The sequence below is a fragment of the Etheostoma cragini genome, chromosome 3 (assembly GCF_013103735.1).
Source record: "Etheostoma cragini isolate CJK2018 chromosome 3, CSU_Ecrag_1.0, whole genome shotgun sequence".
In the NCBI taxonomy this organism is placed as follows: domain Eukaryota; kingdom Metazoa; phylum Chordata; class Actinopteri; order Perciformes; family Percidae; genus Etheostoma; species Etheostoma cragini.
The window spans coordinates 1,138,733-1,148,879 of NC_048409.1; positions in this window are offsets into that span (position 1 = coordinate 1,138,733).

The window sequence follows — 10,147 nt, forward strand, 5'->3', positions numbered from 1 at the left end:
AAAGTATTCACACCTGTCTCCTCCGTCTACGGAGCCAGGCTGCGGCGCAGACTCGCCACGGGGCCATAGCTTGCCACATGACCGTTTGAAAGATGATTTTATCAAGGCCATCGTCAGTTGTGAGTATGGGTGAGTGCAGACAGCGTTCAGGTCAATTGTTCCCTGTGTCCATATGTGCTGCAAGGTGTCTGGACTGCCATACAAATTGCACTCCCCCTCTCCTTTTCACCTCATCGCTCCCTGTATCTATCTCTCTTTCCATCTCCCTGGCTTTCTTACAAACATACATGTTCACAAAAACTGTACACAGTGAGGAAAATATATAGCATATACAAGGTTTTACAGCTTAGAAGCAATATGCGGATATCCCCACAGCAAAATATGTAAAAGTGACAAAATATCTTTGTGCATCTAGATGGAAAAAAAATCCTATTTGCTTCAGTGATGAAGAGCTATCTTGGCCTTGAAAACTGAGGCTTTATGATGTCAATTGGAACGCTCGTGTGTGTGAAGTGGTGATAAAGCTTGATGGGTGCATGAAAATGAAAAAGTAATCTTTCATCAAGAAAGAAAAATACACAAATGCTCCGCATGCTTCCACTATCTGCTGCTACTAACCACCATGTGGGACCTTGTTAGTCAGTAGCTACACCTAAGTGCAAGCAGCATGCAACCTCATTTGGCAGACACACTAAGTTAGGCGCCTTCCGTTCTGTTTTTAAAGCAATGTCGCTCCAACCAACAAGCTGCATTTGAGCTGTAGCTTATAGCAAAGATAGTCTGAACCAAATGATGGATTTTGGCTCCACCTGGCTGACCTTTGGCCGAGGTTATCAAGCATTTGCAAAAGGTGGTGCTGGTCCAAATTGAAATGAGAGAGCAGAATGGAGCTTCCCCAAGCATCATGACCTTTGCTAGCCACTCCATCAGCTGCTCGTCACCGTAGACTCATTTATCAGGCACGGCGCTCTCTGAGGAAGCTCACAGGATCTGCCCTGGATGGGGTCTCATGACATGTCGGGTCATCTCACACCATCTTTGCTGGAGACAATAAGCGAGTGGGCGGAAACACAGTCTTCACTGGTCAATACTGAGTGGGATTGAGCTCTTCTGCATCGGTGCTAATTTGGTACAAAACTCACATAATGGCAGATGCTGTTCTTTGCCGATGAAAAAAGTCGTTTCTGCCAATCTCAGACTAGTTGTCAGCACTAGGACCTTTTGCTTGTTCAAGGACTTAAACTCGATGCAGGGAAACTGGTTGAAGATTGAACAGTGTTAACTCTTTTTGACAATCTTGCAGCCTCTCTGGAAGTACATATTAGCACTGGTTTCCTGCAGCACGCCTTGCTTTGGGGGTTAAATGTAAAAGGTAAAACAAAAGCACAGAAGGCCATATTATGTAAACTGCAGGCAATGAGGGAACAGTCAGTCTTTCACAGTATGCATGTAATCTTCCATAAAATACTCTGCATATAACAGTCTAAAATAACTATACATGTATTCAAACTCTGTCTGCTGACTGAGCATTTTATTTGTGCCACTGTATTGTATTACAGAATTATATTATGCTGGGTTGTAGTGAGAATGGCTGAGCAATGGATAGTACATACAGTACTATATCTGCCCACTGCATCCTGGAATAAGCTAACAGGAAAAGCCCCTTCCCTGTAAGATTTAAGGTTAAACTACAGTATTAATGGGGATTTTTTTTTTTTGAGTTACAAATTTAATATTTAAATTTTCACATAAAGGCAGCAAAACACTTTAGAGCTATTGAAACCAGTATCACAACGTAGTGAAATCTGATCCTTGACTAGCTATAAAACAGATGGACGTTTAAAGCAATCTGTATTAGAAAAACACATTTTTAAAATGCTCCATCTAAGTCACACAGTTTCCTTTTATAATGTGGTATTATTTATACATTTTTGACAATTTAATTAGACATTTAACTTAAGATTCCAGACATGTTGATAAGTCAGAATTTCTTCTTTTTCAATTTAAAACAAAACAAAACAGTGCCAGTCAAAACAACAGATTTTACTTCGAAATAACAATCTTCATTTCAAAACTAAGACATCAACAGAATTCTTATAACTTTTATATCATCTGCTAATGTCAAAATCCTTTGAAAAGACAATAATGAGCTGCTCAGCATGATGACAGAGCTCCTTAATGGCTACTTTTGGCTGTAATTAAAGTAATTACTGACGGGAATGACAATTAGCAGTGACCCCACACAGTTCAAACATAGAAAGATATATATATATAAGGTGAGAATGGCTGTTCATCATGCTATAAAAAATATATACAAAACCATTTATATCTGCTGGTGACCGGTATTCTAATTTTGAGAGTGCACACATGCAGACTCTTAAGGTTCAGGTTGGTATTGGTGACTTTGTGTTTAAAAAAAAAGAAAAGAATCACACACAGTAAAAACCACGGTCCCACTCTTTGAGGCACTTTGGCAGGCTCTTGGCCAAACCATTTATATAATGACTCGACTGAAAGCTAACCATGAACACATGGGGCAAGCTCAAATTCCACTCAAGCCTTCCTCATACTGATGAATATTCATACTTTGGTATCAATATTGATGTTAAAATCTGGGCGAATACTAAATTAATTACATAAAAAGAAGCTCATTAAAGATGGCAAAGATAATAGACTTTGCTGCTTGGTTTGAGGGCATTCTCAAAGGCTGTGCGTTAAAATGCCTTTGCAGGTAACTGGAACAGAACGATGATTTAGAAGTGCTAATGCGTCCTGCATCAGACCCGCGCCTGCCTGGGCTGTCTCTGGGTTGTCATTCAGGTTTCAAAACTGGAAAACACATGGTTGATATGCTAGACTTTGTGGCTTCTTTTCTTAAAATAGCAATTGGTGTCTGAAATAATCGGAGAAATGGGCTATGGATACTTTTTGATGGAGTAGTTTGTCATGTGTTTGAAGAGTTTTGTAATTGTGATCATCATCAGACAAACACCCAGCCAGCTCGCTGATTGGACTGGCTTTGGCTGCCAAGCTCGGCTTGTTTTCGAGGCTTATACTCCATGAGAATAACTGATCCTGCAAGATTTAGGCTGCCTCTGCTAGGCTATGTTTGTGCTGGTTTAAGGCAAGAATTAAATGTAAACCTATCCTTGTTTTTCCAACATAAGCCACCAAGTACAGTAGACTAGATTAGAGCTAAGCGTCCCATCTCTAGTGACTTAGTCAGATCTAAGCTACTGTAGATGGATGCTTAAAGGACAATTCCTGTCGATTCCAACATGTAGCTCTGTTGTCTGTAAATGTGAAGGTCTGTCAGAAGATAGAAAAACTAACCTACAGGTCTGTCAGAAGATAAAAAACTAACCAATCAGGTCCGTCAGAAGATAGAAAAACTAACCAATCAGGTCTGTAAGTAGAGAGAAAAACTAACCAATCGGTGCTGTCTACACCGAGTTATCCTCCTGCTTGAATAAAAACCCAACAGGCTTCAACAGGGCAAGTTATAAACTTGTTTTTAGCCTCTAAACTTATTTAGTATGTCATTAAAAGTGCCCCTCCATGTGCAGTGATTCCTTCTGAGTGTACACAGTGAATCTGACTGCTGGAGATGTGACAGAAAGGCATAAAAGTTGTACTAATTCATCACATGGGGGGGGCACTTTTAACAACATTTTGAATATGTTTAGAAGATAAAAACAGGGTTTATAACTTGCCCTGTTTAAGCCTGTTGGGTGCTAACTCTAGCAGGAGGATAACTCAATGCAATTGCGTGGTTGTAATTATACTACAGTATCTTTAAGTTTGTCAATCGGACTATATTTTGCAGTTGGTGTCTTTGGAGACTGTCACCTAGGGGATAACTATCAAAGGTGGAGTCAGTGCTGTTGTGTTTATGTAACTTAAATGTGAGTAGACTTGAATGTAGGAATAGAAGATAGTGGTTCAACTGTCAACCAAGACATGCACATTCACAATAATTACTGAGTACTCACAGCAATGTTATAAGATGTAGCCATTCATTGGTATTTTAACTAAAATTAAGTATTGATTTTACATCAAGATAGTTGCTGATGGAAATGTGAATGTTAAGTTAGAAGATAGTGTCTTTATTCAATTAAGTGTCAGGCGATGTGACATAGTGTGTAGCTTCAGAGCCGTGCATTTGTTGTAATTAAAGCATTAAAGCTCACGCAGTACTATGACATATTATAGCCATTGTAATCTATGTTGTCCATGATGGCATATGGATATGTCACAACAATCCAAATAATACAGTTTCCTTCCAGCTAAACAAAACTGATTGTCATTCTCAGAACAATACAACTTTAAGATTGCTTTGTGCTGCTTTTTTTTCTAAAATGCAGTCTAGTATAGTGTCATGTCTTCCCTATTTACATATGCACACACTTGCTTCAGTACTGTATTTTTGGAATACATCTGTTCTTATAATACTTTCTATGTCCACGGACTGAGGCATCACAACCCATATGTTAGGCTGGGACTCAAATCAACCCCTGTAAAAGTAATGATGGGTGGTTCGTGACACGCATGAGGACTCTGTTAGGGACCACACTCATTTACAAGCCAGCCGCTCAGCTCCCTGCATGCCCGTCATAACTCAGCCATTTTGTGAGGGACAGTGCAGTGAGGTCAGACCACAGACGCTGCTCACTGGCTGATAAGAGCTGATGGCTTTGAGTGGTCTTTAGAGTGGGATCTAAGCAAAAAAATAAATAAATAAATAAGTGATTACATTCATATTCAGATCATTCACCATGAACTCATCAAGGGCCTTTTCTTTACCTCTGAATGAGGCAGCACTCTGCTTGGAGATGGTCTCCTTCAATTGTCTCAATCAATCACAGATGACTCAACACGGATCTAAGTCTTCTACAACGGAAAGAAATTAGATGACAACATTTTTAATATTCTTGCACTATTTTATGATGACGTTTATGTGAGATTGTTTTTCGGGCATTTTAGGCCTTTATTTTTATCGGTCAGATAGAGACGTAAAGAGGAGGAATGACGTGCAGCAAAGGGCTGCAAATTCTACTATTCAGATTCCATTTTTTAATGCAATGATTCATATTGAACAATCACATTTCAAATTGTGTGATTTAATTCAGTTTTTGATTTTGCCAAATTCCTACCCTGCCTATATTGATTACTTCAAAATAGTAACATAACACAAATCTTTGGCTCTTTTTAGATGTCAGGAGTAAAAATAATACATCCTCAAAATTAGTTGTGTTCTGGTTTATGGATAGTATATAGATAACAGAGTGATTAAGACACAGATAGATAAAAATAGGGTGATGGTTTTCCTTGGCAACTATCACATTTTTCCTCAAATAATGTACATATTTTAAAGCATTCTTTTATCTCAAAGGGATACAAAAAGAGGGCAAACAGCTGACCCCAGGACCCTTCTTAGTTTGTTGGTTTCTACTTTATAATTCATCTCGTCTGTATAGCATCCAGCATATTTGTATGCATCAATGCATAAGCTGCTGTACTTTCTAACAGCCTGCTTCTGAAGGTGTCTCTGGTGACATGCTACAGCTATTTTCTGCTTAGGGCAACATATTAATACATGTCAGTAGTGGTGAGCTGGCTTAGGCACTGACTTAATGCAGTGCTGAATCAGTGAACTGACCTTAGACCCCAACACCACACTTCAGCTCCTATTAAGACAACACAGGCAGGGCGCTGAGCTGCAACTTGATTTTGACGGACACACAGTCGTTATCTCTGTTGGCCGTCACTAATCGTATGCCTCCGTAGAGTAATGGCTCAGGTCACAGGGATGACAGAATTGCAAGGGCAAAACTCACCTAGCGTTTTTGTTTCAGACGAATAGTCAGCCACATAAAGCACAATGTGACCACAATGACACACGGTGCAATATTCTGCAGCTTTATAATGTCAATAAAAGCCTTAGTGCTAAAATTATCTTAAGGCCAACGTAATTGCAGGATTGCGTACAACACAACTGACAACATGCTACTTAGAGAAAATAGTAAGTTACCCCACGTCATTCTTTATTTAGCAGTATGACTCTACAGGATTCCTACTTATTCAGCTTAACATGAATACTCTACAGGAAAATAGATCTGACTATATGTGTTTCGCATGTAAGAAAGAAAATTTCTGTAAGCTAAATTCTACAACCTTTGTCTTTAATGGACAAATCTTAAATGAATATATATAAGATTGTAATTGAAAGGCTTTTTATGATCTTTATATACTGGATTACGCTAATATAAATCAAACCTAAATGTATTTATGCATGACGGACAAAGCTAGGGCACATGGAAATGCTCTTAATTGTTTCAGCTTCCAGAAGAAAAAGTTGTTAATTGGGTTTATGTAAGGCCATTTGTCTTCAATCAAAAACTGTCATTTGTTTCCTGAGGGCTTTAACAAGGACATGTTCACTAACAGTGGAAATCAACACTATTATCACAGAACTTCACATTTAAAAGCCCTTCTCCGCGTTCTTCCTTTTGCATTTTTCTTTTCCTTTTTCTAAGTCTTATTTTTCCCTCACCTCCATAAGCATTACTGACACTAGTTCTCGTAAGTTACGAGAATAGTCTGATTTAGAAATGATTGCCTGCTTGTCCTTGTTGCCATGTCTCCACAACTTTCTCACAACCATTTCACATTATCGTCATTCACTGCAGCGATCTCCTCATCTGCATGGTGGCAGCCCTACTGCCAGCACAAGGACATGAAATTGGACCTCAGCAGGGAGCTAAATGTGCCTTCAATCTCAACAATCCTTTTAATCTTTCATCAATCACGTGGAAGCAGCCCAGAGCCCTGATCCTATTACGGTTTGAGGGGAATACTTTCAATTGACAGGCACTAGAACTGCAGTGAAAGTTTGCCATGCAAGAAAGTTTTGATGGAAGCTGGGGGTGGTTTGGCAATTTGAGGAGAACATCTTCAACTGGTATGCTAAAACTGAAAACAAACAAATAATTGGAAATGGTATCCACTTGCTGTCAACACAAGGATCCTGAGACAACAGGAAAAATTGAGAAGGTTCTAAACCATCTCCGAGGCAACCGGTCCACATGAAATGTAAACCTTAAACAGGGTCTGGATTTATAAATTCTGCTCAGGACCAGTTTCTCCTGTGGCCTATTTAGGAGTAAAGCTGAAGAATAATGGGCAGTTCATCACAACCAAAAATTACTCTAAAAGTAATTTACCAAACATTTTAGATCCAAATGTGCTCCCACATCAGGACTAATGAGCTGGAAAAGTGGTTCAGAGTCAGTAAGGGTGTTCCTATCCCAGGCATGGTGTTGCTGTACTGCAGTGAGCACATCACATACTGCTTGCCTCAAGTTTGTTTAGCACAGTGTAAATGAGATAAAAGTAGTTCTTAGAAATCTGTTATTGGGCTCTGATATTGAACCAATAAGTAATATGAATTCATAACCTCAGGGTTTTCTTTTTGAACAAAACATTCTGAACAATTTGGGTTTTAGTTTCAAAGCTGAGTAACATAGCTGGGAACAGCCTGCTTATGTATTTATTATTGTAAGCATCCCTTTCTGATATAATAATTATTACATGGAAGCACTACAAAATTGGATTTTCTGTGCAGATGTGTGCCGCGGTTCTATTTGATCATCTTAATGTGTGCTCTTTCTTCTTCTCTTACTCACATTAAAGTCAGTTGTGTTCAACCCAACATTTTATTTTAGGTAATTATTCATGCACCATCTTACATTTATGATGTCAAATATGACTGCTGACTTAAATGAGAAGATGTAAATGTAAATCTGTCCGTAGCAGTACCGGCATATTGTGGAAATTGCTAGCCTTACACTGTTATTAGCATTGCTGCTCACAAACCATGAGGCAGCCATCACAGTTTTGACACTGATGCAGTGAACCTGACTCATCAAGGAGAGACTATATTTTATAAATGATGTGGGGGTTTATTCATCGAGCTGAAGAAGCATTAAGTCCTGTAACTTCTAACAGAACCATCCCCACATTTACATGGGGCATAAGCCTTTTATAGAAATTTAAGCTAAGGTGTACACCAGATATATTGGTGGCTGGATGGTTGGTAACAAGAGGTAAATGTTGGAGATGTGTTCATTCTGTTATCTTTTAGCTATTTTATACCCCAAAAAGACTCCAATATAGTTTTAAGTCCAGTGAAAAATATAAATTGTTCTCATCTCCCAAAATATGTTGTGCTGTGGCAGATAAGCTGCTGTACTAACACCTTTCGTTACAGCGTTACTCGTCTCAGGACTGAAGAACCCCACATACGTCTTCTAATGAGGAATTCATTAACAAAGAACTAGGAAAGTGTAAAGGAAAAGAAAAAAAAGACAGCGAGTTATGGTACAGCATAGCCAAGCATCCCATAATTAGGAGTTTTATGGGGCATATAATTTGAGTCACAGCACTAAGCCTTGATTCAAAAGCAAACAGATTTTTTTTCTTTGGATATTACAAGAACACAGTGCTGCAGAGTGAAATCTCCCAGTTCATTGCCACTAAGTTATTCACAAAGAAACTGAAATGTACTATATACTAATAATGAACAGTGGGAATGCTATGGACAGGATATGGCTTTAAACAGTTCATCATTTATATTGTTTATAAAACATTGAATGATTCTGACTAGTTTGAATGTCATTGATCTGACATTTGATTACTATCAGACAAAGGGAGAGGATTTGGGGCTTCAGTAACAGTTTAAAGAGGCCTTGTGCACACGGTCTCCGTGCGTATTCAGTGTACAGTAGGTTCCATTCTAACAGTGATTTGAAAGCACGATGCACCTTCACCTTACATACTGGAACTGGCACTTGTCTGAACAGGTACTGTCTCTCCATCTGGATATCTGATGAGAACAGCTGTCCAGCTGTGATATGAAAACATTTGTTGATGTATAGGTCCTTGTCTGTTGTATAAGTTTGAAGCTTATTTCACTGAGCATCGGGTCCATATTCTCAGGATATTATACATATTTCATTCATCTCAGTCCTGCCTCTTCCTCAGGTGTTTGTGTAGTTGTGACTGCCAGCCTCGGGTCCAGGTGTACGAGTTCCAGTAGACAGTCTGTTCTCTAGCCATAACTACTGCACTATTGAAACTAATGGAGTTACAGACTTCATTTAAGATCTTAAGGGTATGGTCAAGAAATCAATTAAAAATGAAGTGACAGGAAGAATGTTCAGTGTTGGCAGAGGTTTGCACTCTCTAAGTGCCTTCTAGTTCCTACCGTGGATATGTTCTGCCAGTACTTCTTAAATGCAGTATTGCTTTACGTCTGCCAAAGTTTTTTACTGTTATCTGTCTACGTTCAAATTATTGGTTTATTCTATCATTTTTATTTATTTTCTATTTCCTGTGCTTTTTTGTATCACTCTTTGCTGCTGCAGTGGCCCAGTTTCACCTCAGAGATCATTGATATTTTATGTGCTTTAAATCTTAATCATATTTCTTTAGGCCATTTAGAGGCAGCCAAAACATACGGAGAGCACAACACATATCATCACCTTTAAAGTTGATACGGCAAACAGCCTGCAGACTGTTGCTTATTTACACTTCCAGAAGATTTAAGCAACATTATCATTCATGTGAAGTCATATCTCTGGCCATCTAGCTTGGAAGTTAAGTCCTTTTTTAGCTTTGGTCTCTGTTAACTCCGGAGGGAAATATCTGTCTCTGTAGCTGCTGAAAGCTTCTCTATGTCCACCAACCAGGCTCTAGCGTCTGTCTGCCGTTTACGGTGCTGAGCAGGTAGTGTACAGTGGGTTTTTAAAGCTATTTCTCTAACGTCTGCCTTTGCGGTTAAACAATGGCGCTATGTGAGCATGGAGAGTGAAACAAAACAGTAAAGTTGCAGCCGTACGGATAAACAATGAGCTTAAAGTCTGTATGATCCGCGGAGTTCAGGTGATAAATCTCTGCAGGTTCATCACTACACAGTCATTGTTTACACGTTGTCATGGATACAATGAGAATAATGATTACAGAAGCGTTATTGATGGGTCTAGAGTTTTTGAATTAAAGCTTTAGTGAGTAATTGTTTTATATTATTGAACGTCTGTTACATTCAAGTCAAGGCCACATGAGTTGATTCAAAGCTGGGGGGGGGGGG